Source organism: Bubalus bubalis, chromosome 12 (assembly GCF_019923935.1).
Source record: "Bubalus bubalis isolate 160015118507 breed Murrah chromosome 12, NDDB_SH_1, whole genome shotgun sequence".
Taxonomy (NCBI): domain Eukaryota; kingdom Metazoa; phylum Chordata; class Mammalia; order Artiodactyla; family Bovidae; genus Bubalus; species Bubalus bubalis.
The window spans coordinates 35,201,307-35,227,088 of record NC_059168.1 but is presented as its reverse complement, the minus strand read 5'-3'; the positions used below and the strand labels follow the sequence as shown (position 1 = coordinate 35,227,088).

At 36.8% G+C, this 25,782-nt stretch overlaps 1 long non-coding RNA gene across 4 annotated transcripts in view; it reads left to right on the top strand.

Annotated features, from left to right (window-relative positions):
• LOC112578050 overlaps positions 1 to 25,782 on the top strand; it is a 503,599-nt gene that overhangs the window by 415,765 nt on the left and 62,052 nt on the right. The window contains exon 6 of one of the 4 annotated variants that reach the window (XR_006543319.1): positions 10,159 to 10,296. The exons of the other annotated variants lie outside the window; for them this stretch is intronic. This is a non-coding gene — a long non-coding RNA (uncharacterized LOC112578050). Of the gene's footprint in view, positions 1 to 10,158; positions 10,297 to 25,782 lie in introns of those variants that run through there. 4 annotated transcript variants of the gene reach the window in all.

Below are 25,782 nucleotides of genomic sequence, written 5' to 3'. Positions count from 1 at the left end.
AAATTTAAGACAAAGATAAATTTATAGCTTACTAGAGTCAGGCAGAATTGTGTTGGTCAGGCACAATCCACCCAGTGAAAGAAACCTGCTAATTTTATACATAGTTTTGAGTAGCATGGGATTTAGGGACAGAGGTGCAAATGGTTTGCTCACATCTATGTATGTGTGATAACTGTTGATTGGTTGGCCTTCAGTACTGTATTCACTGGAAAGAATTCATTCCTGATTGTCTGACATCCAAAACCAAAAAGCTGTCACTGATTGTTTGGATTGTAAAAGTGTATTCACAGAGACAGATTTTTAGTGATTGATCAGTGGGTTTAAAACCAGTTCTGGTGGCTACTTGTTAACATAGCTGTGGGACAATCAGTCATTTCCTAGGAGTATGGGAACCTCTCTGTTTTCAGACCTCTATTTTCTTTCTCATTCAGCCAAAACTGCTTCTGTCAAGAGATGGGCTTCTCAACCTCAGTATTATTGATATTTTGAGTCAGATAATTCTTTGTTGTGTGTGTTTATGGTGGAGAGGCTGTTCTGCACTTTGTAGGATATTTAACAGTGTTTTTGGTCTCGCCCTAATTAATCGATGCCAGTGCAGCCATCTTTCCCCAATCATGGCAACCAATAATGGGCTCCAGACTTGCCAAATGTCCCTTTGGGGGTTGGAGACTCAAGGCTAGATCACCCAGATAAAAAACATGGGTGTAGAGAAATGAGTCTCTCTAGTGAAGCCTAGACTTAGGAAAAACCACAGTAGGCTAAATTGGAAGGGTCGGATCTTAAAACAATGAGGAAAAGTATGAAGGCAAGAATAATAGGCTAGTGTGGGTAAAGGACTGTGGGATATAGGAGAATCTTGTTCTGATCGTTTTGTGAGGAAGCTGTCTACTTTGTGTCATCAGCTTATTGCAAGGATCTTTAGTAAGTAATAAATTTCCTCAGAATGTCTGCTCCTGGAGGGCTGCAACTTCTGTATATCTAAAGGGAGTAACTTTCCAGTTCTAACACAAGGTCTCTTCCATTTTTTCTCCAGAGAATTGGGTCTGATAAGGGCAGTAATGTTTAAGTAAGAGGCAAAGTATGCATAATTCAAATCTGTGAATAAATGTACCAGTTAAATATGTCCTGATATCACTGATAAATATGTTGGAATGTTTTAGGTAGAGAACACAAATTTAATAGGCTTTTGTTTCTGCCACTATGAATATTGTGAATTTTTATAGGGACATAATTCAACCAGTATAGAAGCTCAATAATACATGTTTATAAACAATGGATAGAAGCAAATAAATAAACAAAATTAAATAGAATCTATTAAATAAAATCCATTTGGAGATACTTAGAGGATCCTTTATAGCATGGTTCTAATCCTTGTTGCACTTTTATCAATATATAAAACTGTATAAAAGTTATAAAAGATCAAAGTTATCTAAGGTCCTGCCACTCAGATAAAAGACCTGCTAACATTGGTAATAATTCTTTCTGTCCTTGCTCTCTGTTCACACACTTACATACATGCATTATATTATACATAGATGGAACCATATGCTTTGGACAACCTCTCTTGTTAGTAAGTGTGTTGTGTCCATGTATGTATAATAACTTTATGATATGTAAACATTTCTCCATGGTGTATTTGTACCATAATTTAAATGGTTAGTTATCTGTTGATGGGCACGTAAGTTTATAATTTTTTTACTGAAACAAATTACAATACAATGAAGTGAAGTGAAGTTGCTTAGTCATGTCCAACTCTTTGCTGCCCTGTAGAGTATAGCCCACCAGGCTCCTCTGTCCATGGGATTTTCTAGGCAAGAATCTTGGAGTGGGTTGCCATTACAATAAACATACATTTATTTATATATTTTTTATAGATATTACTGAAAGACCAAAATTTCTGTGCTTTGACATTTTGATTCATATTGCCAATATGGCCTGCAGAATTCCCTAACACTTGATCTGAGTGAATACTCTGAAAAGATGCAAGTTGATAAACTTGTGCCATGGGTGATTAAGGGCAGTTTGACTTACTCAGAGTCATTTATGTTTTCCAAGAAGACACCTGGAGAATGGAATTATTTAATTCAAAAGGAAAGAAATATTTAAAATATGATTTGTAGGAAATTGTTTTAAAGTCCCACAACAGAAACCATTTATAACAGTTAAGAAAGTGATACATTTATAAGGCCTGAGAAACAGACAATTAATTTAAAGTTGGAAGGATTAGGTAATCCTTTTCTTTTTAACTTGTATGCTTTCCTCAAGGAATTGGTTAGGACCTTTGATTACTAGCTTCCATTTTAATTACAGGGATAATAAGTGGGTAAAAAGTGATTTAGGCATTCAGAATACACAGAATCCTTTTTGAAACAATAATTTACATATTTAATCTTTTAATTTTACCTTGACATAATGCTTGTATAGCTAGACACCTCCTGATTAGCCCCTGGAGGAAATTCAAAAAAAGAAAAAAAAGAAACTATGATTAGGAGGTGAGTAGACAGAGAGGAAAGGGTGAAGAGAGAGCTGATTTCTGTGGGTGTGAGGTAAAAGAGTATAAAGGATTCGAGTAAGGAGAAAGAATACTTGATGGATTTTCCTGGAAGGAAGTTACACATTAAATACAGAAAAGAGAATGAAAAATTGGAATTTGACACTCTGATCACTGTAATTATCAGTAATGGTCAATTGTAATTATTATAATTTAGAAAAATGAAGGAATCTGGCTGGCACTCAGGCATTTAATTACCGTGTTATGACCACACCATTTGGAAAGCTTTCATTTGCATTCATGGAGATGAATAATTTCTTTTTGATTTCATGAGAAGAAAGCAAATTTCCTCTGCTTTACTTATATCTTACAATCTGCTGGAGAAACTTTGCACTCAGATTCCATTTATGCAAATGATCTGCATTATGAGCACAGAAGTATAGCAACTTTTTCTTTCCTTTGTTGTAAGCTCTTCTCTTTTGAGAAAAGCATTTCCAGTTCTCAGTGCCCTATACCTCACCACTCAATAGTGCGTTCTAGCTGCAAAAATCTCCCTAAAGTGGAACAACTCATTGGCTGAAACCTTATAATATTTCTGTTTGCATTTATGGTGACTTTATACTCTTATTCTGACAAGAACTTTCATATTCTTTGTGTCTCAGCTTTACTGTGAGAGAGTTTATGTGTCATTATTTTTCAGAGATTAGATCTGAGCTAGAGAATTGATTTTTTGCTTATTTCTTTTCTCACTTTTTGCTTATTCTGATATTCATTTCTATGAGGTGAGGCAAGGGTTTGAATTAATTTTCTTAGAGACTATTTGTTATACCAGTGACATGTTAAATAAGTCATATTTCCTCTTGGAATAGAAATATCAGTTTAATCATACATTAATTTCTCCTATGCATTTATATCTATACATACACATATAACATGCATGTATTTTTTTATGGACTCTCTATTTGTACTCTTTTTTTCAACATTATACTCTTTTGATCACAACAAATACCACATAAGTCATATTTTTCTAACCCAATGATATAAAAAGAAGAATCCCTAAAGAATAGTATAAAATTTTTTTAAATTCAGTAGATAATAGATTAGGTATATAAACTGATAATTCACAGAGGAAGAACTGCTATAACCCCATAACAGTGAAAAAAATGAACCAACTGTGAATTGAAATTCATTGTGAGACTGTGATTTCTACACATTAATGAAGGAATTGAAAGAAGTAAGTTAGAATTAAGAAAAGAAAAAGAACAGATGGTGGCAAAGGAATTCCTAGTGACTATCCCCTCCCTGGTAACATCAATTTGAACAACTATCCATGTAAGAAATTACCTTCAGAAGAGCCAAAGATTCCAGGTGAGGGAATACAGAATATTATGGGTGAAGCATAGAAATAAGAAAAGATGTACTGAGGAGGGTAGGAAAGGTAGTTTCTCATGTCCCTCCCACCCCTCCCTAAGCCTAGGTAGCCTAGTACAGAGATACCTTCTCCCTACGGAAGAGGACTGAGGTCAGCAGCCTGCTTCACCTGAGACCCCAGAGGTGGCTCACTTGGCACCAGGCCTACTCTTGTGGCCCTAGATGGCTTCCTGCAAGTTCCTTCATATGCTCAGAGGTCTTGCCTACTCCAGCACTTGCTGATTCAGTATTCAAAATCCTCCCAACAAAGAAAAGCCCAGGACCAGATGGTTTCACAGTGAATTCTACCAAATGTTTTAAAATAGAAAGTATTAACAGCAATCCTTCTCAAAACCTTCCAAAAATTTGGAGAACATTTCTAAACTCATTTTATGAGACCAGCATTACCCATTTCAAAGCTGGAAAAGGACAGTACAAGGAAACAAAACTATATGGTCCAATATCCTTGATAAATATAGACGTAAAAATTTTCAACAAGTAATTAGCAAGCCAAAGTCAAAAAAGCATTTAAAAGGATAATACATCCAAGTTAGATTTTTTTCCTGGGATGCAAGTTTGCTTCAACATATGCAACTCAGTAATGTGCTGCTCCACATTAATAGAATGAATGAAAAAAATGATATGGTCACTTCAACAGATGCAAGAAAAGCATTTGACAAAATTCAGCATCTTTTCATGATAAAAACAACAAATTGGATATAGAAGGAACATATCTCAATGTAATCAAGGCCAAACTCACAGCTAACATATACTCAATGGTAAAAGACTAAAAACTTTGCTGCTAAAATTGGGAACAAGACATGTGTGCCCACTCTCACCATTGCTAATCAACATAGTGCTGTAAGCCCTAGCCAGAGCAGTTAAGCAGCAAAAAGAAATAAAATGTATCTGAATTGGAAAAAAAAGTTACAATTGTGTTCGTTTGCAGATGACATGATTTTGTATATGGAAAGTCCTAAAGACTTCACCCCAAAATGTTAGATGAGCACCGAAGAATTGATGCTTTTGAACTGTGGTATTGGAGAAGACTCTTGAGAGTCTCTTGGACTGCAAGGAGATCCAACCAGTCCATTCTGAAGATCAGCCCTGGGATTTCTTTGGAAGGAATGATGCTAAAGCTGAAACTCCAGTACTTTGGCCACCTCATGAGAAGAGTTGACTCATTGGAAAAGACCCTGATGCTGGGAGGGATTGCGGGCAGGAGGAGAAGGGGATAACAGAGGATGAGATGGCTGGATGGCATCACCGACTCAATGGACATGGGTTTGGGTGAACTCTGGGAGTTGGTGATGGACAGGGAGGCCTGGAGTGCTGCAGTTCATGGGGTCGCAAAGGGTCAGACACGACTGAGCGACCGAACTGAACTGAACTGAAAGAGGTAAAAGACTTGTACACTGAAAGACTTCATGAAAGGTATTTAGGAAGATACTTTCCAAATAAATGGAAAGATATTCCATGCAGATGGATTGAAAGAATTAATACAGTATTGTTGAAATGTTAAAACTACCCAAAGCCATCTATATTGAATCTATATTCAATCCAATCCTGATAAAAAATTCCAATGGCTTTTTTTAATACAATTTGAAAACACACCTAAAATTTGTTGTAAAAAAACAACAACAACCCTGAATAGCCAAAGCAATCTTGAGAAAGAATAAAAAAGCTGGAGGCATCACACTTCATGATTTCAAACTATACTACAGAGCTAGAATAAGCAAATCTTTACATTACTGATATAAAAACAAACACATAGACCAACAGAATAGAATCAAGAGCCCCAAAATAAACCCACATATATGTGGTCAACAGGTATTTTATAAGGGAACCAAGATATTCAATGAGGAAACCATAATCTATTTAATGACATTAGGAAAACTGGATAGCTACATGCAAAAGAATGAAATTGGACCTCTATCTTACACCACTCACAGATATTAAACCAAAATGTATTAAAAACATAAATATAAGAACCCAAAATATAAAGTTAATAGAAGAAAGCAGGTTAAAAGTTCTTTGATATTGGTCTTAGTAACAACGTTTATTTTATTTGACACCAGAAGTACAAGCAAGAAAGCAAATATAAACAAGTGGGACTACATCAAACAAAAAGCTTCTTCACAGCAAAATAGACAATCACCAAATGCAAAGGTGACCTATACAATGGGATAAAATATTTGCAAACCATCTTTTGATAAGGGGTTAATATCCAAAATGGGCTTCCCAGGTGGTACTAGTGGTAAAGAACCTACACACCAGTGAAGGAGACTAAGAGACCCAAGTTTGATCCCTGGGTTGGGAAGATCCCCTGGAGAAGGGCACAGCAACTCACTCCAGTTTTCTTGCCTGGAGAATCCCATGGACAGAGGACGTGGGCTAAGGTCCATAGGGTTGCAAAGGGTTGAACACAACTGAAGTGACTTAGCATGCATGTGATATCCAAAATATAGAAGGAGTCCATACAACTCAATAACAGAAGTAAACAATCCAATTTTAAAAATGGGAAAATTACTTGAGTAGGCTTTTTCCCAAAAATGGCATATAGATGGACAACTGGTATATGAAAAGATTTAATCATCAGGGAAATGCAAATCAAAATCCCAATGAGGTACACCTCACAATTCTTAGAATGATTATTATCAAAAAGAGAAGAAATTATGAATGTTGGTAAGGATGTGGAGTAAAGGGAGGCATTGTACGGTGTTGGTGGGATTGTAAATTGGAACAGCCAGTACAGAAAACAGTACAGAGGTTCCTCAAAAAAATGAAAAATGAAATCACTGTGTGATTCAACAGCCCAACTTCTGGGTATATTTCTGAAGGAAATGAAATTACTATCTTAATAGTTAACTATACCCCCATGTTCATTGCACATTATTCACAATAGTCAAGGCAATGAAATAAATTCAGTGTCTTTAGATTGTTTAAGAATAAACAAAAATTTAAATATATACACACACATACATGTGTATATATTTAAAATTTATATTCCTTTACATTTATATAGGAATATATATATATATGTGTGTGTATAATAATACAATTATATTCCTTTATATAATTTGGCCATATGAAAGAAGGAAATCTTGCCTTTTGTGACAACACGAATGGACCTTGAAGGCATTATACTAAGAAGCATTTCAGAGGTGACAAATACTGTATGTTTTTACTTTAATGTGGAATCTAAAAGAGCTGCACATTAGAAATAGAGATTCGAATTCTAGTTGTCATGGGCTCTGGGTTGGGGAAAGGCAGAGATGTTGGTCAAAGAGTATAAGCTTCCAGCTATAAGATGAATTATTTTTGGGGATCTGATGTACAGCATGGTGACTATAGTAACTTACCACACATATAAAAATGGTAACTATGTGAGGTAATGGATGTTTTAACAACCTTGCTATGGTAACCCCCCAATGTATATGGGTGTATCAGATCATCACATTGTATACTTTATGTTTTATGTGTGAATAATAGCTTAATGAAACTGGAAAAAAAGAGAAAGAAATTCATTAGATTATATATATTTGAAGCAGAAATAAAAATGGAAATGAGATTATCTTTTTATTATTTTTACCTTAAAAATATACATGTATTATTTTTGCAGTTAAAAAATTGAGTACAATGATAACTAGAAACAAATGCAATTTCTGAACACCTAGAGAATCAGAAAATGTTAACATGATTTCAGAATATGAACTGTTCTCATTACATGTCTTAATCTGGAGTCTCCAAAATCAGACCCTGAAATAAGGATTTATGCTCAAGTAGTTTACTGGGGAAGGATACTAAAAAATTCTTGACTGTGGGAAAGAACACAGGGAAGGGATGGCAGTTAATATGTGTTTGTGCTTAGTCGCTCAGTCATGTCCAACTCTTTGGGACCCCATGACTCTTTATCCTGCCAGGCTCCTCTGTCCATGGGGATTCTCCAGAAAAGAATACTGGTGTGTGTTGCCATGCTCTCCTCCAGGGGATTTTCCCAACCCAGGAATTGAATCATGGTCTCCTGTATTGCAGGAGGATTCTTTACCAGCTGAACTACCAGGGAAGCCCGACCTAGGGTATGTTACTGAATATTTGGCCACTGTGAGTTGTTATTGGGTTTCCTAGGTAGCACTAGTGGTAAAGAACCCGCCTGCCAATACAGGAGATAAGAGACACAAGTTTGACCCCTAGATTGGGAAGATCCCCTGGAGAAGGGAGTTATTCTGGCCAAGGGACAAAAGAAATAAGGTATGTACATAAAATCATATAAATATTAATTTGTGAAGGAGACATTAACCTTAATTTTTTGAAAATTATTCAAATAAGGATATTGCATCACTTTAAATAGAGCCTCATCTGCAATTTGTGGACATTTAGTTGTGTGTGTGGGTTTGCGTGTGTGTGTGTGTGTGTGTTTGTGTGTGTGCTTGTGTATATGTTCTCCCTATTCTTAGAGTGAAATTTAACTGGCAATCTATAGTTAAAAGATGAACCGAAAGGCAGACAGACTGCAGTTTCTTATATATACCTTTTTCTCTGTCTTTATACCTGGTAACTGTCATGTACATAATCTTGTATGTTTATATCAGTTTCTCTCTTTAAAAGAATCTTTCTTTTTCCTAGATATGGTCATTTTATTATTAGGCACAATGTTTACAACGTTATGGAACTTCAAAGACACTTCAGCATTTTAAGAGTTGTTTTAATTATTTTCAGAGTAGACCATGAGCATCTGAAAGCTGGAGAAATCTCTCTCAAATATGTGAAGTTATCTTATTATCCAGTCTTTGTAAATGAATTGCAAATAGATTAATTTTTAGCAATAAATATAATCAGTTAAATTCTCATTTGGTGGCTTTGTTGTTGAATGAAAGGGGAAATCTTTGTATGAATTTATTTGATCAAGCTTTCTGTGCACTTGCCACATTCCTTGCTGGCCATTGACTTGACATCCAGCTGAGTTCAAAATGACTGAGCAATGAGGTGATTTCTCTCTTCTTTCTGTCTCTTTCATAGTCGACCTTGTTTAGAGCCTGTTTATTGATTTTTTTTCATTGTAATACATTATGAAGTTGTTTTTACAGTACTGTTCCAATGGGTTATTATTTACTTAGATTTGTAGAAGGATTAATGATAAAGATTCCTGTAAGTAGCTAAAATAGAATTTGTAAATATATGGAAAATGGCAGTAATTAATATGAGGGTAGGGTTCAAAGACAATTTTACTTTTTTAAAGTTTGAAAATGACTGGAGCAAAGCTGTATATACAACAATAAACACTGATAGCCTCTTCAGGCAAAAAATAAAGCCTTTTTCCCTCTGTAGCTCTAGCAGAATCAAAGCCCATAAATCTCTTAGGTATTCCAAATTGTAAATCTCATTTCTGAAAATGGTTCTGGGGATGATACCATGATTAGAAAACAAACTAAAGGCAATTATTAGCAATTGACTGTGATTTACAGCCATTGCTGGTAATCTCTGAGTTTAAGAGAAATAAGCTTCCTTTCAATTTCTTCTATGTCCATACTTTACCAACTATAAACCTTGATGACCTAGTTTTGTCATATGTTTCATTCCCCCAAGGGAAAAAAACAAAAGCTGAAGTGAACTTCACCTTTCCTGTATTCACTTTAATCCACATCAATATTTTAAAGAGGGTTAATGGCCAAGCCTTTATCCTGCTGTGTAGAGTTCTGTAAATAGCCAGGCTAGGGCCTTTACCTGGAGGAGATTTTTCAGTCAGAACTCTTTGCTGTGGCAGATACCCACCTCAGCCTAACTTAAGCAAAAAAGGGTATTTATTGTCTCTAATAACTCAGAAGTCCAGAGAAGGATTAGTTTTCTGGCTCAAAGCAAGGGATGCAAATGAGGTCATTGGGTTGTTCCTTTGTGCTCTTCCCTTCCCTCCTCCCTCCTCCCCTCCCATCCCCTCCCATCCCATCCCTCCCCATTCCATCAATTCCCCTCCTCTTTCTCCCCTCCCCCACTCTAATTCCATCGATTCCCCTCCCCTCATCTCCTTCCCTTACCCCTTTTTTATGCTCTGTTTTATGCTCTCTAGAAGAGGTCACATCCTCTTCTACTGAAGCCAGTTTTGTATCCTTTGATTCGTATCTGGTCAGCCTAACAAACTCTGCCAACCTCTTGGCCTGAAAGAAAACAACTATTTTATTATTATTATTTTTATCATTCTTTGGATCAGAAACTCAGGGCACAGACAGATGGCTCATCTCTTATTTGCTTCATGATGGCAGGAGGTTGAGTATCCAGGATGCCATCTTTACCTACACATCAAGCACTCCAGCTAAGATAGCAAAAAGCATCCATGCTGCTGCTGCTAAGTCGCTTCAGTCATGTCCGACTCTGTGTGACTCCATAGACGGCAGCCCACAAGGCTCTCCTGCCCCTGGGATTCTCCAGGCAAGAACACTGGAGTGGGTTGCCATTTCCTTCTCCAATGCATGAAAGTGAAAAAGTGAAAGTGAAGTCGCTCAGTCGTGTCGGACTCTTTGCGACCCCATGGACTGCAGCCTACCAGGCTCCTCCGTCCATGGGATTTTCCAGGCAAGAGTACTGGAGTGGGGTGCCATTGCCCTCTCAAAAGCATCCATAATGATGATAAAGTAATAATGGTGGACTATAGGTTTCACTGTGTCCCCCTCCCTTTAAAAGGAATCTTATAATACCATGTTAAGTGTTAGATTTTATTCATCCTATATATATATATATATATATATATATATATATATATATATATATTCTTTTCAGTTACTCTAAATGGTTTTAGAGAAAGCACTGTCTATTTTATTTTAAAAACTTGATTGCGTGTCTAGAAATAATCATGTAGTTTTCTTAATTTGTCACTATGATAGTTTATGGTTATAGATATTTATTATTAAATAACTTTTGCAATTCTTGTAAGTAGGGTAAAACACTACTATGCCTCATTTTAATAAAAATTCAACTTTGATCTGTTAGTAATTTAAGGTGTTTATAAGTGAGATTTTCCAAAATTTCCTTTTCTTCTTTCTTTTGTCTGAGATAGGTATCAAGTCATGGTATCTCATAATATTAATTACATATCCTTTCAATGTTTTTTTCCTATGTAAAACATAACATTTTCCTTGAACATTTTGGGAGAAATGACTATAAAATCATCTAGAACAGGAGCTATTTTAATGCAATATTCCAATAATGTTTTCAATTCTTCTATGATTATGTGATATTTAGTTTTTCTATGCTAGAGTTTTCCCAGGTGGCCCTAGTGGTAAAGAACCCATCTGCCATGCAGGAGACAAAAGGGACTCAGGTTTGATCCCTGGGTTAGGACGATCCCCTGGAGCAAGGCATAACAACCCACTCCAGTATTCCTCCCTGGAGAATCCCATGGACAGAGGACCCTGGTGGGCTACAGTCCATGAGTGAGCGAGAGACAGAGAGAGAGAGAGTCACGGGGACCAAAGCTCTGATGGTGTTTTAATCAACATGGTGTGGGCGCAAAGGTGTTTTAATCAACATGGTGTGGGCATATATACTGTATTGCTGCTGCTGCTGCTGCTGCTGCTAAGTCGCTTCAGTTGTGTCCGACTCTGTGCGACCCCATAGATGGCAGCCCATCAGGCTCCACCGTCCCTGGGTTTCATCTTACAAGGCAGTTATTCTCAGCAAAGATAAAGATTAAAATTCCAGACTTACAAAACATAGGAGATCCATATTAAAGAATGAGAGAGTTGTAAACAATCACTTTTACCATATGGTTCATAAGAAGGAAGAGGGTACTTACCACCGTATTGAAAAACTATCGAAGGAAATGCCTGGATTCCTCAGCCCCGGAAGAGGCTTGCCTCTTCTCTTAATTCCTAATATTCAGTAATTAATAAGGAACAGAGGATTCCTGAGAGATCCAAAACAGCACACAGGAAGCCTCCTGTTAAATGCTTCCTGACAATTTGGGATGAGATTAACATTTGATTTGGAAGACTGCCTAAAGCAGATTGCTGTCTTTAATGTGGATGAACCTCATCCAATCGACTGAAGACCTGAGCTAAACCAAAAAACTGAGTAAGAGCAAACTACACCTGCCTCACTACTTCAGCTGAAACAGCAGTCTTTTCCCACGTTTAGACTTGAACTGAAAAATCAGTTCTTGGGTGTTGAGCCTGCTAGCTTTCAGACTGGAACTTACACCATTAATTCTCCTGGTTTGGAGGCTTTTGGATTTGTACTGCAACTATACCATTGTCATTCCTGGTTCTCCAGCTTGACAATTTTAGGTCTTGGGACTTCTCACCTTCCATGGTCACATGAGCTGATTCCTTATTATCTATCTTTCTTCCTGTCTCCCTATACACCTGCATGCATGTGTGTTTGCACATACTCATATTATTGAGCCTTAAGATCCAGTGAAGTTTACTTGGCTAGGTTTTGGGTTTTATTGAGATCCTTCATTTATTTCCTTCCGATTTTTCCCTTTGGAATGGGAATGTCTATTCTATAACTGTCCCCCACTGTATTATGGAAGCATATATCTTGCCTGGTTTCACAGGTTTAGAGCTAGAGAGAAATCTTGCCTCAAGATGATTCATGCCTCGAGTCTCACCTGTATCTGATTTAGATGATATTTAAGGGAAACTGAGCTTCAGACTTAACGTTGGAATGAAGACTGTTGAGGCTGTTAAGATAGAATGAACATATCTTGCATGAGGGAAGAACATGAATTTTGGAAGGGTCAGGGGTTGAGTGCTATAAACTGCATTGTGCTCCCACCAAGTTCATATGTTGAAGCCCTAATGTGACTATTTTGGAAATAGGGCTTTTAGGAGGTAACTGAGCTTAAATGAGGTCATAAAGGTGGGACTCTAATCGGATAGAATTGATGAGTTTATTTAAAAAGCAGGAGAGATGTCTCTTTTTCTCTCTATTCACATGTACTGAGGAAAGGCCCTGTGAGCAGACAGTGAGAAGGCAGCCATCTGTAAGCCAGGAAGAGAGGTCTACCAGCACTTAACTTTGCTGGCACCATGATCTCAGATTTCCACCCTCCAGAACTTTGAAAAATAAATCTGTTTAAACCACCAAGTATATGTTGTTTTGTCATGGCAACCTGAGTTAAGACACTATTATATCTCCTTTAAATGTGTACAGTTTATAATTTGCATATTCATTATTTTTATTAGATTTTTCATAGATATGTCACTTTTTATTAAACAGCCATGTCTTAGGTTTATAGGCAATTGTACTTATCATTCCAGTTCCTAAATCACCTAGTTCAGTTTCCATCAGTTAGCATTTTGTTATTTCTTTAACTTTGTTTGCTTTCCTTCAGTTTCCTTTGTGCAGTCAAAATAATATTTTGAGCTGAATGTTTTGTTCATTTTTTGCCTTTTCCTTGTTTCCACATTTGAAAAGGACAAGACATTTCCTCTGAATATACCTCGTTAGCACATACAACTTATGCTGCATCTTATAGATTTTGAAAGGCTGTAGTTTTATTTCAGTGTGGTTATAGGAAAGAAGATCCTTCTGAAACAAAGCAGGCACATATATACTAATTTTCCTACTGAACCCATTTGTCTATCTACAAGTATATTATACATTCATATATGGAATGATGATTCTCAAGTATCTGATAGGATTTAAAAGAATTAAATATCTCATTAGTTTATAATTTTACACATTTTGGGGAGAAGATAGTCTGTGCAATTTTCTTTCTACCACTGTTGAATTTTATTGGTTCTGTAAAAATATGGCAAATTTTGTGATTCTTCCACATATAGGCAAAAAAGGCAAAAAAAGTTTTGTTTTCAGGATATAGAATACTGTATATAACACATTAATTTAGCATCATTATTATTTTATTTCAATTGTCCATGGTCCAATTAATTGTTTCTATTTATCATTAATTGATAATAGTATATCAGCACAATATAAAAGCTAAATCTTTAAATGAGTAAAGATCATTTGAATAACAAAGCTATAATGATGAGAAGAATGTAGATATTTCCCTACCTTATTTTGTCTCCAAGCAGACAACAGCTTGTCACATGTACACACATTTGTGCTATACCAGTACATGGTTTCCTAGTACAATTTGTTACAAATTACTGTAACAAATTACCACAAATTTAGTGCTTAAAACAACACAGATGCATCAGCTTATAGTTTTGGAAGTAAAAACACTGAAATGATTTTCACTGGGCTGAAATTACAGTTTGGGTAGGGCTGACTTTTTCTGGAGGCTCTAGAGAAGAATACTCTTTCCCTTGCCTTTTCCAGCTGCTAGAAGCTGTCTACATTCCTTGGCTCATGGCTCCATCCCCCATATTCAAAATTAGCAGCAGCCTAACTTTCATTAGGTCCATATTTTCATCAGATCCATATTTCTCTCTCTTTTGTTGTCTAACCTCTACTTCTGTTGTTATGCCTCCTTCTCTGACTCTGTTGCTTCCCTCTTTCACATGAGGCCACCGATACATTGAGAATAAACTCTCAGTTTCTAAAATCTTAATTTAATCACATTTATAAAATGACTTTTGCTGCTGCTGCTGCTAAGTCGCTTCAGTCGTGTCCAACTCTGTGCAACCCTGTAGACGGCAGCCCACCAGGCTCCCCCATCCCTGGGATTCTCCAGGCAAGAACACTGGAGTGGGTTGCCATTTCCTTCTCCAATGCAGGAAAGTGAAAAGTGAAAGTGAAGTCACTCAGTCGTGTCCGACTCTTAGCAACCCCATGGACTGTAGCCCACCAGGCTCCTCCATCCATGGGATTTGCCAGGCAAGAGTACTGGAGTGGGGTGCCATTGCCTTCTCCGAAAATGACTTTTAAATGTAAAAAAAAAAAAAAATACTCATCAGTTCTAGGGATTAGGATATAGACATCTTTAAGAGGTCATTATAGTGCCTATAACACCAGACATCTCTAAAGTACTTTTCCTCAAGCTTTTCATGGTTGACAGTCTTGTAACTATAAATACATTGCTGCTGCTGCTGCTGCTGCTAAGTCACTTCAGTTGTGTCCAACTCTGTGCGACCCCATAGATGGTAGCCCACCAGGCTCCCCCGTCTCTGGGATTCTCCAGGAAAGAACACTGGAGTGGCTTGCCATTTCCTTCTCCAATGCATGAAAGTGAAAAGGGAAAGGGAAGTCACTCAGTCGTGTTTGACTCTTCGCGACCCATGGACTGCAGCCCACCAGGCTCCTCCGTCCATGGGATTTTCCAGGCAAAAGTACTGGATTGGGGTACATTGCTAGTCATTTGCTTTTCATCATAAGTGGAATGTAAATGTGCTGACCTTACATAATCACCTTTTTTTTAATACTCAGGAAAATGTTTAATACAGTGAATTTTAGAATCACTGTGTAACTTTATGATGACTTTGATGTTTGGTTGGATTATTTATGATTCAGTAATGGGCTATTTTGATTTTTGTATGTTAGTCTTCAATTCATTTAGCAGTACAATAATGATTTTTATCATGTTTCAAAATGTGCCCCGAAGATTCTGATTAGAATTATTACTAACCTGCTAATGGGCAGTATGAAAAATAAAAACTAATTGTAGGTTTTTATAAAGGTAGAAGAGTTAATTAATTGCTTTTTCCTGTCCTCAATCCCCCAAGGAAGAATAATATAAGTGCTATGCTTCTGTAATCTAAATGAACTTGTTTTTTAGTTTCTTGGAGCTGGTAAGGAAAAAATATGGCAATTATTTGTCAAATATACAATAAGCCATGTTTTATATGCATTGTTTTCCTAATTTTGACCCCATATAGAGTTAACATATGAATAAAGTATAGAATTAGCATCTTTTATTTATTTTTAAGGATATATGCAAGTGTCAATGAAATGCTTAATAATGATTTTATTTTCTGCATAGTTCATCAAACCAGGAACCTCTGGTCATTCTAGTTTACAACAGTTTTGTATTTGCTCATTGACAGATAAAATATTTATCCTAGTCCTGGACACTTTACTAACTGAAAGCCTGGTGCTATTTGAAGGGAAAAAAAGGGAAGAATAAAAGAGTTCTGAAGGCTATGTATTTATCAGCCAAAATATAAAACATCTCAGAGTGATCTGGTTAAGAACAGCAGCAGCACACATACCTGTGAGAATTCATTTTCTAAAAACTAGATTCACCACTGCAAATTTCTAAAGGTCAAAGAAATAAGAAGGTAGGAAGGGAAAAACAAAACAAGCAAAAACCTTAAGTCATATATTGATCTTCGTGGGTTTCCAGTATAGTTACACAGTGATAATTAACATCAAAATTTGACCTAAAGGATTAAGGGGATTAAAATTAAACTTAACTTATTTTTAGTACAGTGTCTTTACTAATATAGGTCTTAATGGTAATGATATTACATAGTTTCTTCAAATGACCAAGTTGCCATTCATTTTATTGATAAATACTAAGTAGAAAATTAAACACTATACTAAACCAAAAAATAAAGACCTACCAAGGCTATAGGATTAGGATGCCTCTTACAGAATCTAAGTAGTGAATAAGCTTCATACTGGGCTTCCCTGGTAGCTCAGTGGTAAAGAACCTGCCTGCCAATGCAGGAGACAGGGGTTTGATCTCTGGGTCAGAAAGATCCCTTGGAGAAGAAAATGGCAACTCACTTCAGTATTACTGCCTCGAAAATTCCATGGACAGAGGAACCTGGCAGGCTACAGTCCATGGAGTCACAAAGAGTCGGTGACACCCAGACTTCATACTGTGAACTCTAAAATATGGATCTTCTAATAATTTAAACTTGATCAAAAAATAATGCAAAATATGTAGGAGGAAAGGAAAGAAGAAAGAGAACTCAGAAAAGAGGAGATGATCTTGAGCAATTTCAGTTCAGTTCAGTCACTCAGTCGTGTCCGACTCCTTGCAACCCCATGAATCGCAGCAACCAGGCCTCCCTGTCCATCACCAACTCCCAGAGTTCACTCAAACTCATGTCCATTGAGTTGGTGATGCCATCCAGCCATCTTATCCTCTGTCGTCCCCTTCTCATCCTGCCCCCAATCCCTCTCAGCATCAGGGTCTTTTCCAATAGATCAACTCTTCGCATTAGGTGGCCAAAGTATTGGAGTTTCAGCCTCAGCATCAGTCCTTCCAATGAACACCCAGGACTGGTCTCCTCTAGGATGGACTGGTTGGATCTCCTTGCAGTCCAAGGGACTCTCAAGAGTCTTCTCCAACACCACAGTTTAAAAGCATCAATTCTTCGGCACTCAGCTTTCTTCACAGTCCAACTCTCACATCCATACATGACCACAAGAAAAACCAAAGCCTTGACTAGATGGACCTTTGTTGGCAAAGTAATGTCTCTGCTTTTGAATATGCTATCTAGGTTGATCATAACTTTCCTTCTAAGGAGTAAACGTCTTTTAATTTCATGGCTGCAATCACCATCTGCAGTGATTTTGGAGCCCCCCAAAATAAAGTCTGACACTGTTTCCACTGTTCCCCTATGAAGCGATGAGACCAGATGCCATGATTTTCATTTTCTGAATGTTGAGCTTTAAGCCAACTTTTTCACTCTCTTCTTTCACTTTCATCAAGAGGCTTTTTAGTTTAATTTAAATATTTTCATAAAAGTTTATATTTAGTCACTGATCTTCCCATTTTTGGAAAGGGTATTAGTGAGTGAGGATGAACATGCTTTGTTTAACCCCTAAAACTACTTAAACACTATGAATTTGAAGGATGCTAAGCAGAAAAAAAACCTAGAGCCAGACATCCTGGAATGTGAAGTCAAGTGGGCCTTAGAAAGTATCACTACGAACAAAGCAAGTGGAGGTGATGGAATTCCAGTTGAGCTCTTTCAAATCCTGAAAGATGATGCTGTGAAAGTGCTGCACTCAACATACCAGCAAATTTGGAAAGCTCAGCAGTGGCCACAGGACTGGAAAAGGTCAGTCTTCATTCCAATCCCAAAGAAAGGCAATGCCAAAGAATGCTCAAACTACTGCACAATTGCATTCATCTCACATGCTAGTAAAGTAATGCTCAAAATTCTCCAAGCCAGGCTTCAGCAATACGTGAACCGTGAACTTCCAGATGTTCAAGCTGGTTTTAGAAAAGGCAGAGGAACCAGAGATCAAACTGCCAACATCCACTGGATCATGGAAAAAGCAAGAGAGTTCCAGAAAAACATCTATTTCTGCTTTAATGACTATGCCAAAGCCTTTGACTGTGTGGATCACAATAAACTGTGGAAAATTCTGAAAGACATGGGAATAGCAGACCACCTGACCTGCCTTTTGAGAAATCTGTATGAAGGTCAGGAAGCAATGGTTAGAACTGAACATGGAACAACAGACTGGTTCCAAATAGGAAAAGGAGTACGTCAAGGCTGTATATTGTCACCCTGTTTATTTAACTTATATGCAGAGTACATCATGAGAAATGCTGGACTGGAAGAAACACAAGCTGGAATCAAAATTGCCAGGAGAAATATCAATAACCTCAGATATGCAGATGACACCACCCTTATGGCAGAAAGTGAAGAGGAACTAAAGAGCCTCTTGATGAAAGTGAAAGTGGGGAGTGAAAAAGTTGGATTAAAGCTCAACATTCAGAAAACGAAAATCATGGCATCCGGTCCCATCACTACATGGGAAATAGATGGGGAAACAGTGTCAGACTTTATTTTCGGGGGCTCCAAAATCACTGCAGATGGTGACTGCAGCCATGAGATTAAAAGACGCTTACTTTTTGGAAGGAAAGTTATGACCAACCTAGATAGCATATTCAAAAGCAGAGACATTACTTGGCCAACAAAGGTCTGTCTAGTCAAGGCTATGGTTTTTCCTGTGGTCATGTATGGATGTGAGAGTTGGACTGTGAAGAAGGCTGAGTGCCAAAGAATTGATGCTTTTGAACTATGGTGTTGGAGAAGACTCTTGAGAGTCCCTTGGACTGCAAGGAGATCCAACCAGTCCATTCTGAAGGAGATCAGCCCTGGGATTTCTTTAGAGGGAATGATGCTAAAGCTGAAACTCCAGTACTTTGGCCACCTCACACAGAGTTGACTCATTGGAAAAGACTCTGATGCTGAGAGGGATTGGGGGCAGGATGAGAAGGGGACAACAGAGAATGAGATGGCTGGATGGCATCACTGACTCGATGGACATGAGTCTGAGTGAACTCCTGGAGTTGGCCATGGACAGGGAGGCCTGGTGTGCTGCGATTCATGGGGTCGCAAAGAGTCAGACATGACTGAGCAACTGAATTGAACTGAACTGAAGCAGAAAAATATTAAAGTGTAATAAAAACTTGTTTTATTTTGTTTTAAAAATTTGAATAGTAAGCATAATAATTTTTGTTTTAATATTCAGTTCAGTTCAGTTGCTCAGTCATGTCTGACTCTTTGTGACCCCATGAATCGCAGCATACCAGGCCTCCCTGTCCATGGCCAACTCCAGGAGTTCACTCAGACTCACGTCCTTCGAGTCAGTGATGCCATCCAGCCATCTCATCCTCTGTTGTCTCCTTCCCCTCCTGCCCCCAATCCCTCCCAGCATCAGGGTCTTTTCCAATGAGTCAACTCTTCGCGTGAGGTGGCCAAAGTACTGGAGTTTCAGCTTTAGCATCATTCCTTCCAAAGAAATCCCAGGGCTGATCTCCTTCAGAATGGACTGGTTGGATTTCCTTGCAGTCCAAGGGACTCGCAAGGGTCTTCTCCAACACCACAGTTCAAAAGCATCAATTCTTCGGCACTCAGCTTTCTTCACAGTCCAACTCTCACATCCATACATGACCACAGGAAAAACCTTAGCCTTGACTAGATGGACCTTTGTTGACAAAGTAATGTCTCTGCTTTTGAACATGCTATTGGTCATAACTTTCCTTCCAAGGAGTAAGCGTCTTTTAATTTCATGGCTGCAGTCACCATCTGCAGTGATTTTAGAGCCCATAAACATAAAGTCTGACACTGTTTCCACTGTTTCCCCATCTGTTTCCCATGAAGTGATGGGACCGGATGCCATGATCTTCATTTTCTGAATGTTGAGCTTTAAACTAACTTTTTCACTCCCCACTTTCACTTTCATCAAGAGGTTCTTTAGTTCCTCTTCACTTTCTGCCATAAGGGTGGTGTCATCTGTATATCTGAGGTTATTGATATTTCTCCTGGCAATCTTAATTCCAGCTTGTGCTTCTTCCAGTCCAGCGTTTCTCATGATGTACTCTGCATATAAGTTAAATAAGCAGGGTGACAATATACAGCCTTGTCGTACTCCTTTTCCTATTTGGTACCAGTCTGTTGTTCCATGTCCAGTTCTAACTGTTGCTTCCTGACCTGAATACGGATTTCTCAAGAGGCAGGTCAGGTGGTCTGGTATTTCCGTCTCTTGAAGAATTTTCCACAGTTTATACTTTATACAAAAGAATATTATAGCATGTGTAGGTTAAAACACATAAAAATATAACCAACATGAGCATATTAATGTTGTTTGAGAAATAATGCTCTACCAGAAATCTTAAAACTGTTTGATTCCTCCCTCACCAATATGATCCTCCTTTCTCTACTCATAAATGGCTATATTGTCAATTGTATTTATATAATTTTTTGCTTTTATAAGTTTACCACATATTTAGTTTTGTATGTTTTTGAATGTCACATAAAACTGGATGTCCCTCTAAATATTGCTTTTCAAAGTTATTGATAATATGTTTCCAAGGTTCATCCATGTGTGTTTGTGTAAGTTGTCCAATGTGGATAGAATAATCTAGTTGGTAAATATTCAAATATTTATAACTCAGGCTTCTTCCATGTATATTTGGATTCTTTCCACTTTTTTTTACTATCACAAAACAACATTTCTATGAACATTCTTGGATGTGCCCTCTGGTGTACAGAAGGAAGAGTTTCCTCTGGTGTGCATGAATAGGAGTAAAGTTTCTGAGTTAATGCTTTTTCAGTCATGCCCAACTCTGCGACCCCATGGACTGCAACATGCCAGGCTTCCCTGTCTATCACAAACTCCCAGAGCTTTTTATTAAGGTATTTTATGTCTAGAAAGCTTTCTAAACTCTATTATTATTATTTTGGGTTTTATCCATAGATAATCATATATCTGGAGAAGGAAATGGCAAGTATTCTTGCCTGGGAAACCCCATGGGCAGAGGAGCCTGGTGGGCAAAAGTCCATGGGGTTGCAAAGAGTCAGACACAGTTTAGTGACTAAACAACTACAAAATCATATATGTATTACAATAGCAATTTTCATTATCCTCTAATCAGTCTTTCTTTTATTTTATTTGCTTCTTATACATACAGAATTCCATATCTTGGCTATTGTGAATAATACTACAGTGAATGTGAAAGTGTAAATACCTTGTTGATATCTTTTTTTTTCATTTCCTTTCAATAAATACCTAGAAGTAGGACTGCTAAATCTTAAAGTAGTTCTAGTTTTAATTTAAAAAGTGACCTCCATACTATTTTCCATAGTAGTGAATCTGATATATAATACATTTCCACCACAGCACACAGGACTTCCCTTTTTAAATTACAATTTTGTGTGGGTATATGCCCAAGAGTGGAATTGTTGGGTCATATGGTAGTTCTGTTTTCAGTTTTCTGAGGAACTTCCATACTTTTTTCTATAGTGGCTGTACCAATTTAAATTCTCAACAGTGTAGGAGGGTTCTCTTTTCTCCATACCCTCTCCAGCATTTCTTATTTATAGACTTCTTAATGATGGACATTCTGACCTATGTGAACTATACTCATAGTAGTTTTGATTTATATTTTCTCTAATAATTAGTGATGTTGAGCATCTTTTCATGTGCTTACCAGCCATCTGTATGTCTTCTGTGGAGAAATGTTTATCAAGGTCTTCTGACCACTTTGACTGGGTTGCTTTTGTTGTTACTGAATTATATGAGCTGTTTGTGCATTTTGGAGATAAAGCCCTTGTTGGTTGCATTATTTACAAACATTTTCTCCCATACAACAGGTTGTCTTCATTTTATTATGATTTTCTTTGCTGTGTAAATCTTGTAAGTTTGATAGGTCCCATTTGTTTATTTTTGTTTTTATTTCTTTTGTCTTGGGAGGCTGACCTAAGAAAACATTCGTATGATTTATGTCAGAGAACATTTGCATTTCTTTTATTCTAGGAGTTTTGTGGTGTTATACTTAATATTTAAATCTTTAATCCACTTAGAGTTTATTTTTTTGTATGGTGTGAGAGCATGTTCTTACTTCATTGATTTACATGCAACTGTGCAACCTTCCAGAACCACATGCTGAAAAGACTTTTTCCCATTTTATATTCCTGCCCCCTTTGTCAAAGATTAATTGACCGTAAATGTGTAAGTGTATTTCTGGGCTCTCTATGCTGTCCCATTGATCCATATGTCTGCTTTTGTACCACTACCAAACTGTTTTGGTTACTGTAGCTTTGAAGTATTGTCTAAAGTCTGGGAGAATAATGCCTCCTGCTTTGTTGTTTTTTCCTCAGGATTGCTTTGACAATTCTAGACCTTTGATGGTTTTATATAAATTTTTGGATTATTTGTTCTAGTTCTGTGAAGAAAGCCATGTTTAACTTGATAGGAATCACAATAAATTTGTGGATTGCTCTGGTAGTACTGCCATTCTAAAAATATAAATTCTTCCAATCTGGTGAAATTTTAAAAGAAATGTTTGTTTGTTTGTTTGTTTTTACATTTCTTTTCTGATATTTAATTGTTAGTGTAAATACATATCACTGATTTCTGAATGTTAACCTTATATCCTGCTACTTTGCTGAATTATTTTATTACATCTGTAGTTTTTGTGTGGAGTCCTTAGGATTTTCTATATATTGTATCATATCATGTGCATATAGTGGCCAAAAAATATATGCACCTGTATGTTCATAGCAACACTATTCACAAAAGTCAAGACATGGAAACAACCTAAATGTCCACTGACAGATGAATGGATAAACAAGATGTGGTACATATATACAATGGCATGCTACTCAGCCATAGAAACTAATGAAGTAATGCCATTTGCAGCAACATGGGTGCAAACCAGAAATTATCATATTAAATGAAGTAAGTCAGAAAGAGAAAGACAAATATCATATGCTATCATTTATATTTGGAATCTAATATATGCCAAAAATGAGCCTTTCAACAAAACAGAAACAGACTCACAGACATATAGAAGAGACTTGTGGTTGCTGAGGGGGTAGCGGAGAGGGAGAGGAATGGAGTAGGAGTTTGGGATTGTTCAGTTGCCCAGTCATGACTCTTTATGACCCCATGGACTGCAGCATGCCTGGCCTCCCTGTCCCTCACCATCTCCTGGAGTTAACCCAAGTTCATGTCTAGTTTGGGATTAGCACATGCAAACTATTATTAATTTATTTGGAATGGATAAGCAAGGGCTTACTATATAGAACAGGGAACTATATGCAGTCTCATGGGATAAACCATAATGAAAAAGATTATTAAAAATATATACATATATATGTAACTGAGTCACTTTGCTGTACAGCAGAAATTAGCACGTCATTGTAAATCAACTATATTTCAATTTTAAAAAATAGAGAATGAAAAAAAATTCCCTTTTCTCCTCATCCTTCCCAATATTTCTCTCTTGTCTTTTTAATGAAAGCCATTCTAACATGTGTGAAATGGTATCTCATTGTAGTTTTAATATGAATTTCTCTGTAAGTTTCTTTTTGTGAGTGGTGCATGATAGAACTCTAATTTCATTCTTCATGTGGCTATTCAACACCACTTATTGAAGAAACTATCCTTTCCCCTTAAGAATTTGGATCACTTGTTAAATATCAGTTGACAATATATGTGTGGGTTTATTTCCAGGTTCTTTTTGTTCAATTGATCTATGTGTCTCTTTTTATGCCAGTACTTTATTAATTTGATTACTACTGTAGAATGGATTGACATGAGGAAGTATGATGCCTCCAGTTTTGTTCTTCTTTCTCAAGGTCACTTTGGCTATTTAGGTCTTTTATGATTCTAACAAATTTGGGGATTACTTTTTCCATATCTGTGAAAAATGCTATTGGGTTTTGGCAGAAATTGCATTGAATGCATATTTGGCTTTGGGTAGTATGAACGTTTCAACAATATTAATTCTTCCAGTTCATGAACATAGGATATCTTCCCATTTGTTTGGCCTTTTTAATTTCTTTTGCCAAGTTTTGCAGTACAGATCTTTACCTCTTTGGTTATATTTGTTCCTAAGTATTTCATTGTTTTAATGCTATTCTGAATTCTTTATTTCTTTATCAGGTATCTCATTGTTAGTGTATAGAAACACAACTGATTTCTATGTGTTGATATTGTGCCCAGCAATTTTTGAATTCATTGATTGGTTCTAACAGGTTTTTGGTGATGTCTTTAGGATTTTCTCTATAGAAGATCATATTATCTGCAAAGGGTGATAATTTTAATTCTTTCCTTTGAATTTGTGTTTCCTTCACTTTTTTTTCCTTTCCTAATTTCCCTGGGTAGGACTTCCAGTACTTTGTTGAATAGGAGTGGTAAGAGCTGGCATCCTTAGCTTGTTCCTGACCTTAGAGGCAAAATGTTCAACCTTTTACCATAGATTACAGTGTTAGATGGGGACTTATCATATGTGAGCTTTATTATATTGAAGTATGTTTCTTCTATATCTAATTTGTTGATAATTTTTATTATAGAAGAATGTATTTTGCTGAATGCTTTTTATGCACCTATTGAGATGATCATATATTTATAGTTCATTCTGTAAATGTGGTGTACCACATTTATTAATTTGCATGAGTTGAATCATCCTTGTGCTTCAGGGTTATATTCATCATGGTGTATAATGTGCTGTTTTAATGTGCAGTTGAATTTTGATCACTAGTATTTTTTTTTTGAAAGTATTTGCACCTATATTCATCAGGGCTATTGGTCTGTAGTTTTTATATAGTGTGCTTATCTGACTTTGCTATCAGGGTAATGTTATCTTCATAAAACAAGTTTGACAGTGTTTTCTCTTCAGTTTTTTGGAAGAGTTTGAGAAGGATGGCATCAGTTCCACTTTAAAACTTGGTAGCATGCACCAGTGAATGCTGGGAGAATTAAATATGTCCATGAGACTCTACCAAGGGTAGATATATAGAAGCTTGCACTTGGATTCTCCTGGCATTCACCCATGTTCTGTTTTATCTTCCTGACTTTAATCTGTATCCATCTCTGCAATTAACTATAACTATGGATATAACAAACCTTCTGAGTCAAGTGAGTTCTTCTAGCTAATTACTGAGCATGAGGGTAGTCTTGGGGTCACAGTATAGTTCAGAAGTGAAACTTACCAGAATGACACTGACTCACTGAAATATGGCAAAAACATTATTTGGGAAAAGGAAGGATGAAGAGACTGGAGGATGACAAATCTTTGAAACCTAAGTGGCTACCAAGTCACCTATGATATAGGACAGCAGCTGTGAAGTGATTAGTTACTCTAAGTAAAAGTTATCAATGGAATTTAGAATTGATAGATCTATTTCTTGAGGAGTTGGCTCACTGGATGTATACAAAAACACAAAATAATGAGAGATAAGCCAAATATGAAATTCTTGGTTATTTTTTTTTCTGTAGTAGATAAAATGAAAGAAAAGGACAGGGTTGGTGTAGGTCTTGGCATTAGATTTTGACCTTCCTGTGCTTTGCCCACTAGCTTCAGGGCTGTTACCTATAGGAAAATGTATTATAGAAAAAACAGGTAGCACTTTTAGTATCTATGGTCTTTAAGAAGGTAGTTCAGGTGGCAGGGGTAGATGTGAGTGTCATTACAAAACCAAGAAGCTATTGAAACTGGGGAATATTGTGAAAGAGTTGTCTGATTTTATGGATTAATATAATCAACTTCCTGAAGAACTTTTACT